The sequence below is a fragment of the Leptonychotes weddellii genome, chromosome 7 (assembly GCF_054177405.1).
Source record: "Leptonychotes weddellii isolate Sample4059 chromosome 7, ASM5417740v2, whole genome shotgun sequence".
Lineage (NCBI taxonomy): Eukaryota > Metazoa > Chordata > Mammalia > Carnivora > Phocidae > Leptonychotes > Leptonychotes weddellii.
In genome coordinates, this window is record NC_138375.1 from 61,114,003 (window position 1) to 61,139,929 (window position 25,927).

General features: G+C 42.1%; 1 protein-coding gene across 2 annotated transcripts in view; it reads right to left on the bottom strand.

Annotated features, from left to right (window-relative positions):
* The window catches only part of EPB41L4A (erythrocyte membrane protein band 4.1 like 4A), a 105,065-nt gene extending 79,809 nt beyond the window's left edge, over positions 1-25,256 (bottom strand). The window contains exon 1 of one of the 2 annotated variants that reach the window (XM_081826463.1): positions 22,244-25,256. The gene's annotated coding sequence lies outside the window, so the exon portion shown is untranslated. The remainder of the gene's footprint in view (positions 1-22,243) is intronic. The other variant, XM_081826464.1, reaches the window with a different exon arrangement.
* Positions 25,257-25,927: the final 671 nt, after the last annotated feature.

Genomic DNA, 25,927 nt, shown 5'->3' on the forward strand with positions numbered 1-25,927 from the left:
TTTTTTTTTTTTTTTAAAGATTTTATTTATTTGACAGAGAGATAGCGAGAGCAGGAACACAAGCAGAGGGAGTGGGAGAGGGAGAAGCAGGCTTCCCGCCGAGCAGGGAGCCCGATGTGGGACTCGATCCCGGGACTCCGGGATCATGACCTGAGCCGAAGGCAGACGCTTAACAACTGAGCCACCCAGGCGCCCCCTACTTTAAGACTTTTTAATCTGAATTCTTCCCAAGCTCCTTGGACAGGTAGCCCATTACAGGCTACTATGCACCAGTGTGGAAGCTACATGCACCCAAGTCTTTAAAATGCTGAGACATGGGGCTTCACCTCTATGTCAGATGGGTTCGTTTCATTTTAAGTTTAAGGAAAACTTTTTTCTTAACTTTACTTCTTTCAGTACTTGGCAAAAAAAAAAGGCAAGAATGGGATTGTGTTTAGCACCATCAGTTGTTTCTGATCATTTCTAGAAGAAATCTCTACCAAAATGAGAAATTCATTGACATACTACAAAGTAAGATGCAACTGCAATCACAGCACTTAGCAACATGTCCAGGGACTTTCACAAAGATCAATAAATTACAATGTGGTCTTAGACACATAATGGATCTCCACAAGTAAGACTTGAGAGAATGAGCTGAGTGGCAACACAGCTATCAAGAAAGGAATTCTTCAGGGTTCCTTGGGCCTTGGCCTGCCTGCACTATTCTATCTCTGGACTATCTTTCCTGCTCTGGCATCGTTAAAAACCCCACTTAATCCTTCAAGATCCTGCTCAAATGCCACCTTCTCCACGAAGCCTGGCCTTATCTCCTCAACCTTATTATGACCTCTCCCTCCACCTAACCTCTAATTTTTGCCTGCCTTTGAGACTTAAACTTTGTTAAAGCGATTGCTTACTTCTCTTCACTTTTCTACCAATATTTAGACATTTTGAAAGCAGGTGCTGAGGACTACACACCACTTCCTTTCCATGCAGTTCAAGGATTTACACATAGTCAGAACTCCCTAAAAATTCTTTGAATTAATACTAAGAGCCAACAAATAAGGAAAAGGGAAGTGCAATGCTGGAAACATGGTGGCCTGTGACTTACACCTTGATTCATCTGTTGTAAAGATTTCTATTTTCCTGACCAGTCAGACCTATGAAAACAGAAAGAAAGATGGATGGATTCATTTATCTTGACCTCAGTAGATCAGCTGAGTCAAAACTACACAGTTTACTTTTAGTTACACATTTGTTTCAGTGTTCTGTAATTCCAACAAACTCAATGGACTCTAAAGGTAGTTTAAGAAATAAGTCTTAGATTTGAAACTTAAAAGATATGAAAAAATAAAGGGGCCCTATAGTAAATGTTTATATAGAAAGCTTATATAGAGATATATAATATGTTTTCCTTATGCAATAAAATAAATCTGACAGGATTTTTGTTTGCTATCAAGGAAAGCAAGAGATTGGATATGAGGCAGTAAGAAGAAAATCAAGAAAGAAGTATCTGACTTTTTCCAACTCCACTCAGAAAAAATTCATTTAATGTTACAAGATATTAATTTACTTTTCAAATGAGAGTAAATGCCTGTGACATATTTCTGGATTGTGAATTAGATGCCACTTAAACCTCAGCAAATAGAGATAGATTACTTTTATTACTGACACACTAGCAGCATTCTGTAAAGAACAGAGCTACAAGAGGCTTATAATCTTGAAAAAGACTGCCAAATAGGACAAGTTTATTTGAAAATACCATCAGTGACGCTTTCAACCAGAACAAAGAATTCTTCGAATGCGTAATAACACCTTTGCAGATTAACAGGACATTACAAACCAGAAAGGCAGGTTTTTACCAGCTGCACAGGATGACAACTATTATATTTCAGACACTTTACTCCTTCACAAAGGGGAAATGAACCCTTTAAAAAAATTTTTTTAAATGAACTCTAAAAAAAAAATTAATGTTATGCCTTTAAAAATGCACTATATTTTTATTTAGTGTTTTTCTGTGGGAAAACATAAATCATGTTACATTTTTTTAGCTCAGGCCTGTTAGGATAAGGCAAAGTAGGAGCATGACGGAGAGATTCTTCAGGGACCAACAGTAATTGCTTCTCAGACCAAGTGTTGTTAACTAACATCTGATGGTTTTTGACTAAGTTACCTTTTTTTTTTGACTAAGTTACCTTTATCCTCTAAGTGAGGAATCTCTGAAGAAAACCCTCTTTTAGTGATTAAAAAAAAAAGTAAAATGTTTGTTTATCAAGATACTGTTTATATCTCTCACATATAAAAGTTTAGAGGCGCCTGGGTGGCTCAGTCGGTTAAGCGTCTGCCTTCGGCTCCGGTCGTGATCCCAGGGGCCTGGGATCGAGCCCCACATCGGGCTCCCTGCTCCGCGGGAAGCCTGCTTCTCCCTCTCCCACTCCCCCTGCTTGTGTTCCCTCTCTCGCTATATCTCTCTCTGTCAAATAAATAAATAAAATCTTAAAAAAAAAGTTTGTTCACACAGATATATTTTTCTCAGACTTATCTAATGGTTCAGCCAATCTATTGCTGTGTAACCAGTCACCTCAAAACCTTGTAGTTTAAAGCAACAACAATTTGCTCATGATTCTGGGTCAGGCTCGGAAGGGAAAGATGGCATCTGTTCCATCTGGCGTTAGCTAGAGAGGTTCACTTGAGCTCAAGAACCCAAGATGGCTTCATTCACATACCGACACCCCACCTGGGGTGAGGAATGACTGGAGGCTGGCTTGGCCTCTGTCCTTCTCTTCACTGTCTCTCATCGTCTAAGGCCTCTCTCTTCAGAAGGGTAGTCTCCCATGGTGACTGAGGGCTCTGAGACCACAAGAGTAGAAGCTGCCAAGTTTCTTAGGCCCACACCTGGCACAGCCCCCGCTGTGCTACACTCTCTTAGTCAGAGCAAGTCACAGGGTCACCCCAGATGGAAAGGGAGGGGAAACAGACGCCATCTCTTAATAAGAGGAATAACAAGGAAGAATCACTGGCGGCCATCCTTGCAGACAATCTACCACATCTCACTCCCCGGTTTTCCTCTCTAAACCGGTTTTATACTTCATGATGCTTTTCCTCTGCTCAACTCATCTTCACTGTAACGTTCTAAATTACAGCAATGGAAGGAGAATAAATCTTGAGCGTCTGTTTACGTCGCTACGCCAGGCGCTTTCATATACTTAATCTCATTTAATCTTCACAAGAGCTGTGTAAACTTGACGTTTTTATTCCCGTTTTACAAATGAGGTCGCAGAGGTTGGGAAAGGATAAGGGGTTTGGCTACAGTCACACAAAAATAAGTGGTAAAGGCAGGATTTCGATCCAAAAAAATCGGACCTAAAACCCTGACTTCATTCTCTTACGTGGCTGGTTCTCAAAGCCTGGTCTGAGGATCCCTGGGAGGACCTAGAGATGATCTGATAGTCCATGAGGTCAAAACTGTATTCCTAACACTTTGTTATTTGTCATTTTTCTCTCTCTCTCAAGTACACAGCTTTCCCAAGGTTACATGGCATAGGATCTCACAAGACCATGAATACGGCAAATAAGCGCATCAGCTGTTTTCTATTAAACCAGGTCTTAAAGAAACTTGCAAAAATGTAAAAACAATGTCACTCTCCTCATCTAAAATTGTCTTATTTTGGAAAATACAACTATTTTTATAAAAATATTTACACTGAGGGGCGCCTGGGTGGCTCAGTTGGTTGAGTGTCTGCCTTCGGTTCAGGTCATGATCCTGGAGTCTCAGGAAGGAGCCCCGCAGCTCCTTGCTCCACAGGAAGCCTGCTTCTCCCTCTCTGCTCCTCCCCCCTGCACGTGCTCGCACGCTCTCTCTCTCTCTCTTGCTCATTCTCTTGCTCTCTCAAATAAATAAACATCTTTAAAAAATTTATTTACATCGGGGCGCCTGGGTGGCTCAGTCGTTAAGCGTCTGCCTTCGGCTCAGGTCATGATCCCAGGGTCCTGGGATGGAGCCCCGCATCAGGCTCCCTGCTCGGCGGGAAGCCTGCTTCTCCCTCTCCCACTCCCCCTGCTTGTGTTCCCTCTCTAGCTGTGTCTCCCTCTGCCAAATAAATAAATAAAATTTTTAAAAAATAATAAAAAATATATTTACATTGATATGTAATGGGATTTTTAAAATGAATTAGTTTTATTTCTCAGCTTTAACTTACAATACTGTAAATATACATAGAGATAGCCCTCACAGATAAAAGTTCTTTGAGGTCCTTAGTAATTTTATTCATTTTTTTTTAAAGATTTATGTATTTACTTGAGAGAGTGCACACGCACAAGAAGGAGGAGGGGCAGAGGGAGAGGGAAAAGGAAAGGGAAAGCATCTCAAGCAGACTCCCTGCTGAACATGGAGCCCAACTCAGGGCTTGATCCCAAGACCCTGAGTTCATGACCTCAGCGAAAATCGAGAGTCAGACGCTTAACCAACTGAGCCATCCAAGCGCCCTGGTCCTCAGTAATTCTAAAGCATGTAAGGAAATCCTGAGACAGAAAAACTTACTATACTAACAAGGGTGCATTCTTGATGACACATATTATGAAACAGATTGTGTTCTTGATTCTTATGTATTTGGGGAGACTTGTAAACCCTTCTTCATTTTATAGATGAGGGCATTGGGACCCACGAGATGAGTGAGCTGCCCACAGGTCACAGGGCTAGCTACCTGAAGTTCTAGGAATAGAACCAACGCCACATGATTGCCACTGTACAAACATCTACCTCTGTCTCTTACAGATCTTGTTAGAACAGTTCACAAAAAATCTTGTCAGTAATAAAATAAAATCAAAAGAAAAAACCAAGCAGTCCACAAGGAAGCTCAGAGATCAAATAATAGATAGCAGCATTTTTTTGCCAAAAGAAAGCAGAATTTCCAGAGTGGAGAGCTATTTTCAAAACTAATATAAAGCATACTCTTTAGTTTCATCAAATTTGCACTAAAAAATTAAGTCCCAATACATAGAAATGCCTGCAACACAAGTCAAATTTTTATCTTTCTCCTATATGTCTTGGACATCTTCTTAAATGTTTCAAATTCATGAATGTTATGAATCTCAAAAAATAATCTTTCCAAATGCACTATGGTATCCTGAATTAGATTCTGGGACCAAAAAGAGGACATTTCAAAACTTGAAATCCAAAAATAATCCATAGTTTAGTTACTGTATTGTATACAGTGAATTGGCTGTATTATTTCCTGGTTTTGACAAATATAACATGATTATATAAGATGTTAACATTAGAGGAAGCTAGTGAAGGGTGTTCAGGAACTCTCTTACTGTTTGCAATTCTTCTGTAAATCTGATTTGAAATTTAACCTCTTATCTGTAATGAATAGAATGGAACAGAAACCCTATCAATCCATTCTATTCATTACAGATCAGAGTAAAATCAACAGTGAAACATCAGAAAATATAAAACATTTCACAACCTAGGACTTTATTTTCTTTAACAAAAAGGAAAAATGGATTATATAGCTTCAAAATTAAATCCCTGAGAATTCATTAATAACCTTGATTTAGGACATTTAAGTGATTATTTTTAAGCTCATAAGCCTTGTAGAGCAGAACGTGTTAAGCCAAAGATCTGTTTTACAAATATAATCCCTCACTTAAGATACAATCATTTAAACTTTAATTTGAATGATGAAAAGATGATTTCAAAACTTTAAATGTACTATGTTTATTACTATTATTAATTTAAGTAGGCTCCACACCCAGCATGGAGCCCAATGTGGGGCTTGAACTCACGACCCTGAGATCAAGACCTGAGCTGAGATCAAGAGTCAGACGCTTAACTGAGTCACCCAGGTGCCCCTATACTGCTTATTATTAACAACTATAAATTCAGAACTAAAAACAATATCCTATTTTGTATAGAAGGTTTAGTTTTCTGGGTTTTTTTTTTTTCTAAGATTTTATTTATTTGACAGAGAGGGAACACAAGCAGGGGGAGTGGGAGAGGGAGAAGCAGGCTCCCTGCTGAGCAGAGAGCCCGATGTGGGGCTTGATCCCAGGACCCTGGGATCATGACCTGAGTGGAAGGCAGACGCTTAATGACTGAGCCACCCAGGTGCCCCTAGTTTTTTTTTTTTTTTCTTTAAGATTTTATTTATTTGAGAGAGAGAGAGAGAGAGCATGAACAAGAGGGGAGGGACAGAGGGAGAAGGAGAAGCAGACTCCTCACTGAGCAGGGAGCCCAACATGGGGCTCAATCCCAGGACCCTGATCATGACCTTGCTGAAGGCAGACGCTTAACCAACTGAGCCACCCAGGCACCCTAGAAGGTTTAGGTTTTAAAAATCTGTTCATCTCAGGGCGCCTGGGTGACTCATTTGGTTAAGCCTCTGCCTTCGGCTCGGGTCTTGAGCCCAGAGTCCTGGGATTGAGCCCTGCATCAAGTTCCCTGCTTGAGGGAGTCTGCTTCTCCCTCTGCCCCTCACCCCACTCATGCTCGCTCTGTCTCTCAAATAAATAAATAAAATCTTCAAAAAATAAAAATCTGTTCATCTCATACTCAGTTTTTTCCAGGTATGGTGCAGTGAAGATTGCTGCCAACTTGTTGACTCTCTTCCCATCAAGAGGTGGGTCTAATTCTCCTCCTTGATTCTGGCCTAGCCCTATGACTGCTTCCACCGATACAGTATTATGCAAGTGTTGCTAAGCCAGTTCCAAGGCAGCTTTTAAAACAACTAACTGCTTTCTTGATGGTGTCTTAGAACCCTTGAGCTACCATGAAAGAAGTCTAACCACCCAGCTCAAGAGTCTCTCATATGGAGAGACCCTGAGATTAACTAAGAAGGAGTGGGGCTCAGCTGGGCTCCATCTATCAGATGTCCTGCCAAGACCCCAGGCCTGTGAATGAAGACATCCAGAACAGCACAACTGCATGATCAATACCAAGTGTCCCCAGGCAACACCACATGGAGAAAAACTGCCCAGCCAAGACTTGCTCAATGTCTTTTTTTTTTTTAAGAGATTTTATTTACTTATTTGACATAGAGAGACACAGCGAGAGAGGGAACACAAGCAGGGGGAGAGGGAGAGGGAGAAGCAGACTCCCTGCTGAGCAGGGAGCCTGACATGGGGCTCGATCCCAGAACCCTGGGATCATGACCTGTGCCGAAGGCAGACGCTCAATGACTGAGCCACCCAGGCGCCCCTCAAAGTCTTGACCTATAAAACATGAGACATAATAAAGTGGCTGTTTCTCAAGCTACTGAATTTTGGGTAGTTTGTTATATAACCGAGCAACCACATATAATCAGACAATGGTAAAACTCAGTTGTTCTCTGCCTAGAAATGCAGATCTCCATGAAGAATAGTCAAAGCCTACCCCCAACACTTTATTACTTCTGTCATCCCATTACAAGCTAGACAGGTAAAACACATACATTAGATAGGAAAGCTTCGAAAACTGGTTACCAGTAGCTGTGTACCCACCTTTAATCCCCCAGCACTGTAGCCCTTCCTGTCACCTTTGTTTCTGGCTTACCTCAAAGTTTGTCCCTGCCTATCACAGCACTAGCTGTTATCTGGAACTCTTAAGAGTCTCCATTGTTAACATAATAAATATTTGGTTTCCTTAACTAGAAATTCCCATTTGTTACTAATGTTTCTTTTTCCTGAGCAGTGCTCCCCTTGGATAAGACATAGCACATGTTAACTAGAAATTCCCATTTGTTACTAATGTTTCTTTTTCCTGAGCAGTGCTCCCCTTGGATAAGACATAGCACATGTTCCCAGACTCCTGTGTTGTTTCAGTATATTATCATGAGCAAGCCCTTATTTTGCTGGAATTCTATTCAGGATTGGGAACAGGAATTTTTTTTTTGTTTTTTTTTTTTTATCTTGTACACTCTCCACCCATATATATAATGCAAAAATGCTTACATTTCCGAAAAATGGAACTATAAGGAAGTGAATAAAGTGCTGTAAAATATAAACTCCCTCACACAAAACACAACAGATGTTCAGTAGAGCAGGTTGCCTTTTCTTCTGTCAGATGATAACTCCATTACAAATGAGACACACGCAGCTGTGAATCCACAGTCCAATGACGAGAGGGGTATCAGACCTAAAATGCACGGCCCCACATAAATGATTTTTGCTTTCCTCTCTCAAACAATTAGAGAGGTCCAAGACATTAGTCCTGCCCTCTCTTCCTTCTCGCCTGAGTAACCGAAAATTTCAGTTGAAAAGCCACCAGAACCCTGTCCTCTTCCTCAGTATTCATAGAGATGGACAGTAGACTCAGGGCTGAGCAAGGGGTTACCTGATGGGGTTGGAGGTTGAGCCAACCAAGCAAGGTAGGTACTGGCCATGCAGAGTTGGGGGATTGGTTACATGGTGAGGGATGAAGCATGAAGTACATTTATTGAGAAAAAGAGGAGCTGGGTTTCTCCAGTTAGAGAAGGGAGTAACCCATGTGGGAAAGGAGAAAACAAGAATGAATGTACTTTGGACGTGGAGGTACTGGTTTGCATATCTGATTTAATATATTTAGATAAACATAAGTTTTTAAACACACACACCTCTCAGTCTTCTAGGGCTGTCTGCCAAGAGGGCATGGGAGCAGTGATACCTCAGTAGCAGTGACCACACCTAGTACCCACATCTTTGGTTTGAAATATCATTATCTCCCCCTTAGAAAACAGATGAATTTGAGGCTGAGACAGGAAAGTAAAGAGCCCCAAATAATTTTTTGTACAGAAAGGAAAGAAGTTCTCAAAGAATAAGGGGACCTTTCAAAAGAACACAGGAGCTAACTTGAAGGGACTCTGGTCAAATCTTGGATAATGTGAGCAACAAAATAAAGGAAAGACTGGGTTATAACCTCAAGAGGAATCCTTAATATAAATATATAAATGATTAAATAAATAGAAGAGAAAGTGCTTCCTTTTGGTAAAATGCCAATTAATCAACGTAGAATAGGAATGACAGATGATGATCATCATAGTAATAACTGATTCAGTCAAGAATCATCAGTAATGCTAAAACAAATGGGTGAAAGTCAGAGGAGTGGGATATTCACCAGGTCTCAGAATATCTCCCCACAAAATACTTATTCACTACAAAGGATAAAAGAAACTTCACAGTGGAAAAACCTGGCAGTTTCTACCTTAACCAAATCAGCAAAGTTAACTTCACCAGTAGTGGGGTATATTGACATCATGTACCACCTGAAAGGATGTGACAAACACACATGCAGTACCACTTACGCATTGTTCCTGCCCAAAGTACTTAATAACCTGAATTAGTAATGAGGCAGCATCAGACAAGCCCAAATTGAGAGACATCGTACAAAATACTCAAGCTTAGTCTCTTCAAAAAGAGTAAGGTCATGAAAGTACTAAATGTTCTAGATTGAAGGAAACAAACAATATGCTAATAAAATTCTATGAGTAATCTGGATTGGATTAGTTTGCTCCAAAGGACAAAACTGGGACAACAGACAACACTCAAATGGGGACCATGGACTGGATGACCAGACTGCACCTCATTTCCTCATGCTGAGAGTTGTGCCCTGATTATGTAGTAGTGGGTGCTTGTCTGTAGGTAATAAGCACTAACACATTCAGGGGTAACGAGTCTCAGGTTTTCAACCTACAAATAATTCAGTAAGAGAGGGAAAAATAACGATAAAGCTTACATGGTAAAATTTTAACACCTGCATTTGTGTGTAAAGGATATGCAAGAGTTCTGTGCATTGCTCTTGCAACTCTTCTTTAAGTTTGAAGTTATTTCCAAATAAAAAGTTCAAGAAAAGATCTCGTCCTCTCCCATTCAAGGCACCCCAAGAGTTCCAGGCATGTCACTCTTCCACCCCCTAGAACTTCTCAGACCCACAGTGCTTTCTTCCACCCTTGCTTGGCTCTCAGTCCTTTTCTTCAAGGTCAGGGGGAGGGAGAAATGTTGGGGGAAAGTGGGAGGGTATGGGTGTGAATGCTTTACATGTCACTAGTCCATATTCTATTGTACAACCTAGTACAGAATTCCACTCAAAGTACAGGTTTTATGACACTTTCTAACTTTGCCCCTTAAAAGCTCCCAGAGTGACTCAAGAAACATTTCCACTTAAGTCACTGTAACATTTACAACTATTCTTACTCTTTTTCTTTTGTTAAAATATTTTTCCTATAGAAGAGTAATTCTTCAGAATTGCCGCAGTCTTGGAGCAAGAGGTCGGCATGTCCTCCTGTTAAGAGTTTATTTTCCTCCTGACAATTCTCTGGAAATAGCCTGGGAAGTCAGGTTATCTCTCCTGCAAGGTAAGAGCCCCAGAGGCAGAGAGGCTGAAGGAGACAAGTCTGAGTCCAGGGTCAAGTAGGGACAGAACTAGCCGCTTGCTCAATTTTTATTTGCCTCTAAGCACTTAACACAGAGACCACAAACTGGAAGACCCTGTTTTGCTCACTAGTTGACAATGATAGGACAAGCCGGGAAATGTTACAAATGTTACAAATGCCTCCTCTAGCAATCCGAGGCACCAGGCAAAAATCAGCTGGGGCATCCCTTCAGCTACCCTGTTCCGTGGGAAGGAGCTCTCCAGGTTCTAAGTCCACAGCACTCCCTGGCCCATAAAGGCCTCCCAGTTGCATCCCTACATCAACACTAACAGAAAAGCTAAAGTGACCTTGACTTTCCTGAGAGATTTTGAGAGGAAGAGTTATGAGGGTTACAGATCATACAGACGTCAAGGGCGTTGCCGTCTCACTAGTAGCAGGCTGGATACATAGGAAATTCACAATTATGAGTTAGATTATATCAGGGTGCTACCTGAAGAGACAGGTCAAAAAGCTTGGGAACGGAGAGGTGATAGCATGACCAGGGAATCAGAAAACCTTCAAGGACAGACCGGAAGATGGATGGCATGAGGTACTATGGGGGTAGAAGTCAAGAGACCATGAGAAGAAGACCACCACAAGGCATATTCCTGACCTGCTTTTCTTCCCACCTTCGCTGCAACAACACAATAATCAAGGTAAGCATCTTGTGCAAGGGATACATTCCTTAAGGAATCTCATCATCCAAAACTCATTTCCCCCCAGGAATAAAAGAAAAGCAGGGGATGCTCTCTTAGGGCACATAAATCTACAATGATTGCCTAAATTACTACTTTGTTTTGTAAAATAATAATAATAATAATACTGATTATCTGTAATATTTGGCACAATGCTCTCTCCTGAATTAACAGTACAGCTTACCATGATGATTTTTTAGCTATTTTAGTGTTTATCACATCTATCGTCTGCTTCAAGTTACTGATTTGGGGGAGTATTTCTGCTATGGCCCTAATACACCACAGATAAAGCAATACTTGAGGGATACCATTTCTCAAAATAAAAAGAGCTTTTTGAAATATAATAGCAAATATTAAAATAATAGCATAGTAGTTGCTAAAATTTGCTGAAGGTCCAATGCATAGGGGTTTTCAACTGATACGAAATAAAGATGTTTTTAGTTGTTTTTTTTTGTTTTTGTTTTTGTTTTTGCCAGGTAAAACAGCCCAAGATGTGGCTGTAGCATAAACACTCAGCTTCCCAACTTTAAAATTTTTGATGAAATTTCTTTATTTTAGGGGAAATTCCAAGTTTAAAAGATTAAGTGAGGCTTTGTCAATATTTTCACTATGTCATAATATTTCAAGGTCACATAAATCAGAATCCCATAACATAATAAAATTGGTATTACTAACATTTATTGGTACACTTACCTCACAGCAGTCCTATGAGTTGGAGAATAATAGCTAACACTTACTATTTCCGTATGCCAGGCAAAGTTCTAAGAGCACTGCATCTTTCCTTAGATGTGACATTCATTTAATTCTCATATCGGCTTAAGGAAACAGATGTCATTCTTTCCCTCATTTTAAAGACTTATTTATTTATTTGAGAGAGAGAGAGCGTGCATGAAAGTGGGGTGAGGGGCAGAGAGAGAGGGAGAAGGAGAGAAGCCGCTCTCTGCTAGCACAGAGCTGGAGGCTTGATCTTATGACCCCCCTGAGATCATGACCTGAGCCGAAACCAAGAGTTGTCCCCTTAACCAACTGAGCCACCCAGCTGGCCCCTCTTTTCCTCATTTTAAAGACAGGATCATTGGAACCCATGGGTTAAGTTATTTTCCCAAGAACACACAGACAATGAATGACAGGGGCAGGATTAAAACCCAGGCTGTCTGGGTTTAGCACCTGTGCTCCAAAATGCTCTCATACTGGACCGGCTAGAGAATGGGTCTGAGGCCAGAGTGCTCTCAAACTCCTATGCATTTTAAGAGTACTCTCCCTGTTCATAGACAAAGGACCCACCTGAGAGAGAATGAGAGACAGAGAGCACGAGAGGGAAGAGGGCAGAGGGAGAAGCAGACCCCCTGCTGAGCAGGGAGCCCGATGTGGGACTCGATCCCCGGACTCCAGGATCATGACCTGAGCCGAAGGCAGTCGCTTAACCAACTAAGCCACCCAGGCACCCTAACCACAGGTTTTAAAGCAGCCTGGTCAGAAGTCTAAGTTCGTTGTACTTGGGAAGGCACTGTGGCTGGTCCTCAGAGGGGCTATCCAAACCTACTGACAACCAGCAGACTTCAAGGGCCACTATCCAGGTGATCTAAACTGCTCCTAAAGACCAAGTCGTCTCCCCCGCATTCCTCAGTTGATGGGTCCCAGTTTGGTGGCTTAGACTCATCCACTATAACAAACACACTTATTTCTTCCTGTATTTGATGATTTACCACTGCCCAAGAGTCCTCTTCGGCCTACTGGGAAGAACTCATTAAAAGACAACAGTTACAACCCATGCAAGGGGTCTCAGCCACTTCAGTAAGGAGGACTGAGATGAATAACGAGAACAAATAGTGCCTATGAAAAAGACAAAAGAAAATACGGGTGGGGGGTGGGGGAAGCAATGGGGACTCTCAAGGAGATACTATTAAAACACACACACAAGGCTTTCTAAAACCAAGTAACATGACATCTAAAATTAAAATTTCAATAGACAAAATGGAAAAGGTATGGCCACTACTAAGAACATTCGGGGTCCTCAAAGATCAAACAAACATTGTAAGCAAAAATATGAGACATGGAAGACATAATCAGAAGACAGAACATGCAGAAAATAGGTTTTCCTGGAGGACAAACAGTAATAAATGGAGAAGAGATAATTAGAAGGGAAGGAGGAAGGCGACAAAACAAAAGAAAACTTCCCTGAGCTGAAAGAAGGGACAAGGCCTCCCAAGCAAGCTCAGACAATATTAATGAGGAAACAAAAGGCCTAGGCCTAGGCTTGTGAAATATTTAAACTGAGCAGGAAAATCATCTGCAACCACACATCCTAGTATGTGCATTAACATGACTTCACTGTTTCAACAAACTCTTACCCAGGAAGATGAAGTTTCTCATAATTTTACTCTTTGTTTCCAGAACTTTCCAAAAACCTCTTCATCTCATAAATAGCTCAACTAATCCTCATTTAAGTATACACTCCTTACTTAGCCTACCAGTCTTAGATGACGTTATCAAAAATCTTGTTTAATTCCATGTCCATGCACTGAACATATCTGTCTCAAACCAAACCCTAACAAACTTATAAATTCCCCATCTCTGTCCTCCCTCCTCTAAAATGCTTAAGGTCATTATCTCCCTTATTGCAGTAAGCAGTCAACCTGGTTTTGCTTTATCTACAGGTTATTCTGCAGTCTTGTCAGAGGCAGCAGAGACTCTAAAGATTATAGAGTTATTCCAACAAATTGAACAGAGGACTGGCAGAGGAAGAAGAATCAGATTAGCATCAGATACCTCGACTGCAACACTGGAATCTAAAACAGTTAAACGGCCACTACTGAGAGAAGCAGCCCAACCACCATGTTCCTCACCTGTCAGGGAAAACAAAAACCCTTTTCTGAACATGCAGGAACTACAAAATTACCTAACCAATAAACCCAATCTGAGGAAATCTTTTTTTTAATTATAATTTTTTTATTATGTTATGTTAGTTACCATACAGTACAGCATTAGTTTTTCATGTAGTGTTCCATGACTGCGTATGAATGCGATACATGCCCTCCTTAATACCCAACACCGCTTGAAAGATGTGCTCTAACTGGAATGAGAGCTCATGATAGGAAAACAAGAGAGGGGGAAGCAGAACAATGTAACAGGATGAAGTTAACATAACTAGGAACTCACAATTTGTCATTTAAATGTTTATTAAAAGATATATAGTAAAAAAAATAACTTCATAGTCAAGAAAAAAAATTCCAACCTGTCTAGGTAAAACCCAATGTGAGGAAATATTATTACTTTGTATATGCTAATATAGAATGTTTAATTATAGCTGCTCTGAAAATATCAGGTGAGAAAGTAGCCACAACCAGGACAGAAAAGCAAAGAACCTCCATGTTCATGATAAATTTGACCATGTGGCAAAACGACAAGAATGAACAATAAAGTATAATAAATGGTAAATTAAAAATACATGGAAAAAATGAAAACAAATGTCGCCTTTATGATGACAAATATGAGTGGTGGAGGAGCTACAGCAATCTTTTGGAAAAGTAATCGGACAACAGGTATCACACACTCTCTTAGAACCAGCTATCTCACTTTGGGGGATCTATCCGATGGAAATAAAAAACACCAGCTAGACAGCAGCAGATGTTTATTTGAGAGTGGTGCGATAAAATCCCCTAACTTGCATAGTCAACAATAGAAGAATTACTGAATAAGTGATAGTCATCCACACTGAGAAATTATGCAACAACTGGAAAAAAAGAGTTGGATAAATGTGCCGAGTTCAAGCAATGCCCGTAAGGTCTCTTAGTTACGAAAGTGGAGTTGTGTTTTAAATGGGTGATGAGGAATTATGAACTTTTTTTCTTCATGCATCTCTGGTTTTCTGGGTGTTTCTGTTGTCATTTTTACTGCGTACAACAGCATGTTTTACTTTGGTAATATCAAATTTCAAAATTTCAGATTTTTCCATTTCAAAACCATTTGAAACAAGAAAAGAAGTGGTTGCGGGGAGGTCACTCCATGGCAGGAGAACAGCACAGAGCAGTGTTCAGAGGAGGCTGACGAGGGGCTGGGGACCTGGGTTTAAGTCAGCTCTGCTCCTGACTCACCCTGAGACCTCAGCTGGGCTGCCTAACCACCCCGGGTCCCTGGGAGGAAGAATAACGGAACTAAGAACAATCCCTTCCAGCTCAGGCAATCAATGAGTGTGCACAAAAACAGCACACTGAGTCCTTTGGAAACCTCCACTTACTGCCTCTTTCTCTGTGAACTTCTCCGGGATCCGGTCAAGGGTCCCTGATCCACTGTGAAGTCATGCTAACCCTGCACGCAGGAGGAAATAACACCAGATGGCCATCACGAGGATTGCCAGGTGCCTCTCACATAGCCACAGCACAAAAACTGTTCGGCAGAGCCCTTTCATCAAACAGGCCCTCCCAGCTCCACAGGAAAGGCAACAAACCCCCCACCTAGGGTATCATTGGCTATACAGTAATTCAGAGAAGATTTTAAGAAGAAATTTTTTTTTCATCTCCAATTTCGAAAAGATGTAAGAAGGGAATACTACTATTAGAACCAAAAGCTTTGCAGTCTTTGCAAGGTTTCTGAACTCATCATACCTCCGCAGACTGGGTCTCGTTCCCGTGCCCTGCTGTTTCATTTCTGTTCCTTATTTCAGCACCGCCGCAAAGAATGCGACGGGCAGCAGCTCATGCTGCAAAAGGCTGGTGCTCCACTCAACCCATCCACCTCCTTTGTTTTCATTCCGACTTCCTTTAGTCCTTTCCCTGTTCTCCATGTTTAAGAATCAGCCAGATGACGGGTGCCTGGGTGGCTCAGTTGGTTAAGCGACTGCCTTCGGCTCAGGTCATGATCCCGGAGTCCCGGGATCGAGTCCCACATCGGGCTCCCTGCTCGGCGGGGAGTCTGCTTCTCCCTCTAACCCTACCCCCTCTTGCGCTCTCTCTCTCACTCTCTCTCTCTCTCTCAAATAAATAAATAAAATCTTTAAAAAAAAAGAATCAGCCAGATGACTAAAGCCACTTACACACCTGCACTATGTAAATTCTACATTTGGCGAAAAATCTTCAGAGGCAGCCATATGCAGTGATAGTCATCACGGAACCAATTATTTATCTATTCACTCAGCAAACATTCTGTGAGCACCATACATACACCGTGCTAGAGACTTTCAAGACTTCATTTAGCCCTCACAGAAATTGTGTCTGACAAGGTAATAGTAGCCTCAATTTTACCAAGTGGGAAACTACGGCTCAGGGAGATGAGCCGAGTGACTTTCCAAAGCCATGGATCAGTAAGTGCCGAAGCCCAGAGGTGTACCCTGAGCTGCCAGGCTCATGGTCCTTCCTGAGTGTGACTTCTGCCTGGAATTATTAGAAAAGGCTTCCTTAAAGAAAAGAAAGTCAATTTATTATGGAACCAACAAAACTTTTATAAAGAAAGAACTCTCCATGTTTAAATTCAATGATTCTAAAAAGTAATTATTTTCTAAAGCTAATTTTAAGGATAAATTGTCAAAACTACATGTACCTGCTCAATAAGACATTTCCTTCTGTTGTAAAAGGAACTACAAACTACAAACTTAAGTGATAAATAGAAGTACCCTGAATATAGTAAGCAACCAATAACTATCCTGAATAACAGAAAGAAGGGAAAGGAGGGCAGGCGAGCACTGGATTTGCAGTGAAGTCTGGCTGTCCAGCCAATCCACTCTTCATGGTTACTGCAGGTATACAAATTTTCATTATATGCTGTCTCCATTAGCAATTTGTTTTGTATCTGGTTCATATCTTCATTTTATTTCTAACATTTGGGCAAGTTACCAGTCCTCTAAAAAGGTGCTATAAATTATTAGGAGGGAAAGATTCTGTAAATTAAAATAATGTCAGTTGAGTTTGACTTTCCCAAAGAAATAGCATAATGAATAAAGAGCAGAAAAAGGTTGTGTATCTGATAACCATTTTTTAACAGTTATAGCTAAACTCATTTTTTTTAAAAAATGAAGTCACTTTGGTTATTGTTATGTAAGGAATGAAATAGATCTAACCTAAGCAATTTGTCCCAGAACAGATTAATAACCAGAACTGAGACTATAATCCAATTCTCCTAACTGCTCAATGTTTATCATGCTCACTGATTTAAAATGCCATTAGGTTAACACTCTGTTAGGAATCAATTCCCCTAAAAAGTTGTGAGGAAAAAATCAAATTTTAAACTGTATTATACCATTGACTTAACCTTTTTCTGAAATTTTAATACTTACTCATTAATCCTCAAGTAGCAAAGCACCTATTAAAACTTCGTAATTCCGGGGTGCCTGGGTGGCTCAGTCGTTAAGCGTCTGCCTTCAGCTCAGGTCATAATCCCAGGGTCCTGGGATCAAGCCCCGCATCAGGCTCCCTGCTCGGCGGGAAGCCTGCTTCTCCCTCTCCCACTCCCCCTGCTTGTGTTCCTGCTCTCACTATCTCTCTCTGTCAAATAAATAAATAAAATCTTTAAAAAAAATAAAACTTAATTCCTTGAATTTTTTTGGTGAAATAGTTATTAGAAGGAAACACAAATGTACTAGAGGGAATTTATCACTTAAAGTCCATATAATAAATTAGTTTTATAATGTGAAATCACCAACTTCTAAAGCACAGATTTTAAAAACTGATTTTTCTGTGGCACTAATTAAAACAGTTCATCCAGTTTCTCCATTCTAAAGGAGTTTAACCAAAATGTATAGTGTAATGTTGACAAAGGCCAAGAGGCATGGTCTTTGTTTCAAAACAACTTGGAAAACATGCATTTAATCAGTCCCTACCCTCTGAGAGCTATGGGGCCCAATACATAGCCACAAGGCACCTGGGGCTGTTGAGTCCCTGAAATGTGCCCCGTCCAAAGTGAGATGTGCTCTAAGTATAAAATACACACTGGATTGTGAAAACAATATGAAAGACAGAACAATGTTTATCTCGATGACATGTTGAAATATTTTAGATCTACTGGATTTGATAAGATAGGTCGTTAAAATTAATTTCATTTATTTTTAAGGTGGCCACTAGAAAATTAAAAATTACCTACATGGCTCATGTTATATTTTGATTGGACCGCACTCTACTGACATGTTTCTCGCTGACGGAACACAAGCGCTGGAAGCTGGTTGCTGGGGTTGGAGAAAAGGTTCTGATAGCCCTGATTACTAATTCTTTTATTACAGGCCCTCCTTAGCTACTGCTGGCTCTGCTCTTAACTAGCTAAGTGACCTGGAACTATCGCTTAACCTCTCAGCCCTAAATCCTCATCTGTAAACCTGAAGAGCATCTAATTCCAAGGCATCAGGTTAAACAATGAGACTACACTTCCTACCTTCCGGTTCACTGCTCTTTTCACTTCACAACTGCACCAAACCCCTTCCTGATTGTATCTGTTCAGTGACCCCACGGTACATCTCTAATCCTAGGGACTGTCCTGAAACAGGTGTCACTTCTTACAGGAAAAGAAGAGAGTGGGTGCATCCGAACAAACCTCTCCCTCCGTGGGGGAAACACACTCGACACCCCCACCCCCTCCTTGGCTGAAAGTAAGGACTTTCCCACAGTAGGTGGTGGCCCATGGGGTTATCTGCAGTTATCAAAGGGAGGCAGCCTTCCGGGCCTCCCCACCGCTCCAGGCAAGGCTGTGGGACCTAAGAGCAAGTCTGTTCGATCTCGGTTTCCTTATTTGCAAAATGCATTAATAATACCTGCCCAACATACATCACAGGCTGGCTTGGAAGAGCAAATAAAACATACCTGGGAGCTGTCTTTAAAAGCACAAAGCACCACATAGACGGTTATGGTCTCATGCCCATCATGAGATGCTAACTAGTGCACAGTCACAGTGTGCTCTGCGCTAGCCAGGCTCTGCAACACTGAACAGTAAGGGCACCTTTTGATACATTTGCTAAATTATTTTTTAGGGTAAAAAAAAAAAGTAAGTAGATGTAGATCTGGTATTTTTTTAAGTTAGGGGAAAAAAAAAAAAACACGAAGATGCAGAGTAACCAACAGCTTACATTCATTCCGTATTTACTATGTGCCATGCATTGTTCTCCATTCTAAACATTATCGGATTTGATCAGAACAACCCACGTTGGGGCTCCTGGGTGGCTGTCGTTAAGTGTCTGCCTTCAGCTCAGGTCATGATCCCAGGGTCCTGGGATCGAGCCCCACATCGGGCTCCCTGCTCGGCGGGAAGCCTGTTTCTCCTCTCCCACTCCCCCTGCTTGTGTCCTGCCATCACTCGAAAACATTACTTCTGCTCCATGCTCCCTTGTTACAACTCCGATCCACTGGTTCTAAACCTAAAGCCCTGGGAAGTGTTGACCTGCTGTACCAGACAATTGGCCCCACCCTGGTAGTTAAACGCCACTTTCTGGTTTTCTTGCTTATAATGGGCAGTGGACACATGCCAGCGGGGATGCCCTAGCACTGCAGAAGTGGGGGTTTCAGAGGGCTGGCATGTCCTGCTAGTGTGTCTCAGCCGCCAGGAGCAAGCAGCCACCAGTCCCCAAACCAGCACGGGCGGTGGCAGCAGCAGCTGGGGAGCTCCTAACTCAACACAGGCTCCCATGGGGTGCCCACTTCTGGTTGCAGGTGAGGAACACCTGCGCTGCTTTTTCAAAATACGGATCCTTCATCCCCTACCCTAGCTGTCTAGGCGGCTGCCAAGAGCAGCCAGGCAGAAAATTCACAGCTTCTTATTAGGAAACAGGCCTGCTACCAAGCAGCTCCCCCTCAAGACAGGTGGACTGAGAAGGGAAACTCAAGGAACCTAAAGGACGTGGTCTGCGGAACCAGGAAAGAAAGCAAAGGGCATCTGAGACATCCACCTCTATCCTCAGGGAGGCAGCTACTACATTACAGGACTCTTGCCTCTAGAGTTCTAATTCCAAAACCTGAAGGACGGGGAGAAAAGTAAAGCAGTCTTTTTGTTTTTAGTTTTCTGTTCCAAACTGTCTTGTCAACTGTCCTCTTTCTACCCTTTAACCACTCTTGCTGAAACACAGCTGTTACTTGGAGCCATTATCTAGCTTGGGGACCACCCAGGACCATTTCAGAGTGTGAAGAGGTCCACCGGAGATAACTGCTTCCTCGTTTTTACTTTTCAAGGGCCACACTACAACTCGGCTACAAGAGATGTGTGGCACAGGTGCTCCTAAATGCCACCCAGACCCTCTCCGCACTCACTCTTCAACCTTGGCACACCATTCTTTTTCCATCACGGGTTCTCTGCAATTTCCCTCTTGCTCTGTGCATGCTATCCTTCCAAAGTCTGCTATTTGACTGACATGCCCAAGCTGTATTTTATGCCCCACTGACAATTCTCAGAATAACCAAGGTGACCAAGAGTACAGTTAAAATTAGGAATTAGGGCTTTTAAAGATTGACCCCTCTCTTCCAAAAAGCGTATTATGTCTTGTAGCTTACCTTATATACTTTGTGGCTATTTAGAAACACTAAAAGGCTTTCCTCCTTTACTGTTTTAAAAGCAACACAACATGCCCATCAAGAGATTAGTGTCCAAGGTTTGTAAAAAGATTCTTCAGAGACTCTGATCACACATAGCATGTGGTGTCAGAGAGCTGGGAGATGGCAGGTATTCATATTTAAGCATAACTCATGATTTTTCTTAATACTACAGAGTCCTCGACACCGGTAAATACTACAAATACTGAAATCATCAGCAGCCATGTTGCTGAGCTTCCTGGTAACTGTAAGACTTTTTTTTCCTCCATCGGTTTAAAATGGAGGCACCCCCTCAAAGGCTTAAAGCCTATCACAGGTTTGGGAACGAGCCTCCAGTTAAGGAGCTGCATCCTGGAGCAGGTTTCATTTCTCAGGCAAGACTCTTAATTCCTTCTAGTTCTGCTGGGCCTTCCCCTCTAGGAAATATACTGGGGAGAGGGGAAAGTGTCAAGAAGCGGGGGATGGTAGGAACATGCATGTCAGTGCTGCTGACCCTACCAGCCAATTAAGAGGATGCACTGCTGGTCTCCGCGGGAAGCTGCGGCCAGTCTCAGATGGAAGGGTAATGGCTGTGACACTGAGCCCCAGGAGACGGGGTGCTGATGAATATTAAACACACACACACACACACACACACACAGCAGAGACCATCCAGGACGCCATGCTTGCAGTCCCTTATTCCCACAAATGGATGGCTCGGCCACGAGGGGAAATGTGTCTTCCCCAAACTGCCCGACCTCCTCTGGTCCTCTTTCCACACACTCCTCTCCATTCACGTGTTACCTGAGAGTCTCTCTCTCCCTCTCCCTCTGCTAAATACTGACAGATCTGATGTCACTCTTTCCAAGACACATGTCACCAGCTCTCCTTTTGCATAAATGCTTCTCTGGCAAGCTGTCTGCCAGGGCCTCTGATTAGCCAAGAGGGATATCACATTGAATTATTCTATGTTCACACTCGCTGTTAGCATCAGTTTCCCTTGTGAAAACACACAAACAGCTTGCTCAGCACCCACTTCAGATCACCTCAAGGACGGCAGCGCAAGATTAACAGTGAGTTTAAGAAAAAGAGAAGATGAGGACAATGGGTGTCTCACAGACACCCAAACAAGAGTCAACCATTCAACTCTCATAGAGAAAAGAACTATAAAAAACATTCAGGACAAACGATTTTAGGAGACAATACTGAACTCTGGCTTAGAATGGAGTAAATCCTCACCGTGAAAGTCATTTTTACTTCCTTTAAGTTAGCACAAAAATAACCACTCTGTCTGTTAGAGGAAAGACACCAGGAGGCTTTGCAATGACTGGGCAGAAGGAGCCATGGACACGGGATGCCTCGCTAGGACCTGACCAAGGCTCTGCACAGGGTACATGAGGGCAGGGGAGAGATCTCCGTCACCAAAAGGCAAAGAACAAAAACCAAAACAAAGGCACCTCCACAAGAGTCTGAACCCACCCAGGCACAAAACTCCAGAGGGACTCTCCTTGAACATCAGGAATCTCTTCAGCTTTCTTTTTTTTTTCCCCCAGGTTATTAAACTTTTAAAAAAATTTTTTATTTAAATTCAATTTAGTTAATATATAGTGTATTATTAGTTTCGGTGGTAGAAACATACAAATGGCTAACAGACACACAAAAAAATGCTCAATGTTACTGGGCATCAGAGAAATACAAATCAAAACCACAATGAGATACCACCTCTTACCTGTAAGAATGGCTAAAATGAACAACACAGGAAACAAGAGATGTTGGTGAGGATGTGGAGAATGGGGAACCCTCTTGCACTGTTGGTGGGAATGCAGACTGGTACAGCCACTGTGGAAAACAGTATGGAGGTTCCTCAAAAAGTTAAAAATAGAGCTACCCTACGACCCACTAGTTGCACTTCTAGGTACTTATCCAAAGGATAAAAAAGAGTGATTCAAAATGGCATCACAGCAGCAATGTCCACAATAGCCAAAATATGGAAAGAGCCCAGATGTCCACTGACAGATGAATGAATAAAGAAGATGTGGTGTGTGTATACACACACACACACACACACACACAGAGGAATATTAATCAACCATCTCTTCAGCCTTCTAAGAGGAAGAATTAATCTACTCTCCTAACAGGAAAAGGTAAACCTAATATAGATTTATAGGCAGAAAACATCACCATTACCTTTATTTTTTGAAATATTGCTTTTTTAAAAATCCTTTCTCTCCAATCAAAGGAAATGAGAAATAAATATGAGAAAAATCACTTGAATAGGTTTGGGTGCTTCTAGACTTCAATCCATTAACCCAGGCCCACAAACTGGCATTTTCTAGATGGTTCATTTTACCCCATTATACCAACCAGACTTTCTAATGACCAGATAAGATTAGTGGACAAATCTGCCCATGGCTCTCCAACTCCACCACCCAACCCAAGTCATCTGGACCACTGCAACTGCCTCCTAACTGGTCTCCCACAGCAGCCAGCGTATCCGAAGATGTAAACTTGACCTTAACACCTTCTTATTTAAAATTCTTCAACGGAGTCCCAACATTATAAAGACAAAGCCCAAATTACCTTCACCATGTTCACCATAATCTAGTCCTGATCAATCACAGTTGGTGTTTCTCTTCTCTGCTCTTAGGATCCAGCCACACCAACTTCTTTCCTTCGGTCCTTTGCACCTGCTATTTCCTTTGTCTAGAAACAGGACTCTTCCCCAGTCTTTTTTGATCCATTAGGAAATATCCTTAAATGTTTATGTTTCCTGATTCCCTACACTCTGGAAGGAAAGGCTCCCTGGAGGAAGTCTTAATGAAGAGAATTGGATGAGTGGACAGAAAAGAAGAAAGACCTTCTGGGTAGGAGGAAAACCTGAGTGAAGACATAGTGGGGGATTCAAAAACAGACAACATTGGTAGTTCAAAGAGCTATGCAAAATCTAGAGACCACACATTTAAGTTAATTTTAACAACAAAAACTGGATGGGAGAGGGTAGTAGAAATCTCTGCATAATCCTAATAAAAGTAGAGTTTGGGTTAGAATTTCCTCAACAATACTAATATACTAAGAAGCTAAGTAACCAAAATAAAAACTAAAGGGCACAGCTGTCAATTATCGAGGGAAATGAGACGATATGGACTGTCATTTGGGAGCATGCAGGTCAAAAATCTCCAAAGTGGTATGACTTTCCTTCTACTACACACGTTCCTGTGGTACTCACTACAGCTGCTCACAGAATATCCCCAGTGGCAGGACAACACTCCCCGGTCCGCTTGTGGTGAGGTGGAACCCTACGATTAGGGCTTACCACTGTGCTGATCCAAAGTTCAAGACCAGAAAGCTAGGCAGAGTCAGGGAGGCAACAGTTCAGAAAGGAGATGACCACAGGGTGCAGAGACTAGGTGGCTGTGCTGCTGAGGTACCATGAGTGCAACCTCGCATTCATGAAGGCCAGACAGGAAAAGAGTTTCAGTTACAGGTTTAACAAGTAGGTGGTAGCTTTTAGAGCTCACAAATAACCTAGAGGTATTGGGGAACAATTACATGACTTTCAACTTTTTCAAGGCCATGTCTCAAAACTATTTCTGATCTCTCTGGAGCGAAGAGATCTATGACTGATCTTTTCAGTAGAGGCCTCCCTTTCAGAGTCTGCTCACATACCGGAGTCCTCTCTTTGTGAGCAATGCAAGACATAGCAGCTGTGTGGAGTTAGTTGTTGGGGCCACTGAGAACCCCAACACAGAAGCTAGCTCTCTCAGTATGGAACCAATATACATTGCTGACATTAATTTCTACCCCTCAATAATTTGTTTTTCAAACTTGTCTTGTGCAGACTTTGTAAGATGCAAGAATATTTGATCATGAATACTGATAATGCATGTGTACTGAGATTTTTCAGTCAACTAAGTGAAATTTTATCAGCTTGTCTTCTGCAATAGCTTTCTAAGATATCTAGCTGTATTTTAATTTCTCTGCAATCCCATAACTGGATAGTTATAGAGACCAAATGGATCCGTTATAGTCAGCTTTGCCACAGTTTGAGTTGGTCTGTATCCACCTACCATAAACTCTATCTGTACCACATTCCCTCCATCAACCAAGGTTTTTTGAGCATCTACTATATTCCAGGCACTGTGTTAAGCATTATTGTAATGTGACAATAATGACAGAATTTATTAGACACATAAACTGTGCAGACTCGGTTTTAAGCACTTCCGTGCAGTACCTCCCTTATCACGAGAGCCTGGAGAGGTTAATAATACTCCTGTCTCCTTTCACAGATAAGAAAATGCAAGTTGAGAGAAGCAAAGTAACTTATCTAGGTCAGGCAGTAAGTGGTGGGACAGCAAAACTCCTGCGCTCCTATTCCCCACCATACTATATACTAAGATCCCAATATCAATAAAGCATTCCTTGCCCTCAAGAAGGTTAAAATACCTAAGAAGTGATAAGAGCATGTTCTGACCCATGCTGTAAGAGAAGTGCCTGGAAGAAGGTGCTAGGAGAATAAGGCAGAGGAAGGGCAGCCTCAACTGGGAGTGATCAGGGTGGGGAAGCCCTTGGGCCATTCTTTCCAAGTAAAGGAGCAGACCTTCCTGGAGGGAGGAATGACAGGAACAAAGACACCACTGCGGGAAGGCATGGGCGCCTGAAGAGACACAAGAGGACTCCACAGACCCAGTGTAAGATCTCCCGTGGATCCATCTCCTCTTCCCTCATCCTTTCCCCTGCCCACATCCCCACCTCTCACCGCCACGCTGCCACCTCTCACCTTTTCTAAAATAAGCTGATGATGTTTCTCTCCCTAAAAATCACCCACAAATAAAGCCAAAACTCCATGTCATGACATTCAAAGCCTACTTTACCAACCTCAGGTCCTTTCACTCCCACAAACCCCATCTAACCTGTACTCCAGCCAAACCAGGGCCCTTACGTGCCCCATGCACATCATCCTCTCTCACACCTCCACACCCTCACACAGGCTACCGCTTCTCCTCTGTCACTGAACTCATACCAGCCTGTCTTTTGGCAGCGGCCCCAGAGTCCCTGCCCACTCTCACCCTGGCTCCCCCCAGCCAGTCTGGCTTCCCTGTGGTTCCCTGACTGAGCCCTGTACACAGCCATGCCAGGGGCACTACACTTGTGTTCCCATCCACCAGGAAGCCTCTTCTACCGCATGTCCCAGGTTGTGTCCCCACTTTCTTCAAATGAGGGGGCTTCCTTATCCAGCCTACATAAAATGGAACACCCCCCTATACACACACTCCCCAGCTTCCTCATTTCCTTCACACTACCTTTTTTTCATAACACTTATCACAACTTGATACATTTATTTTTTAGTTGTGTATTAGCTAGTGGTCTGCCTCACTTTCTACATCAGGGTTGGCAGGCCATGGTGCATGGCCAA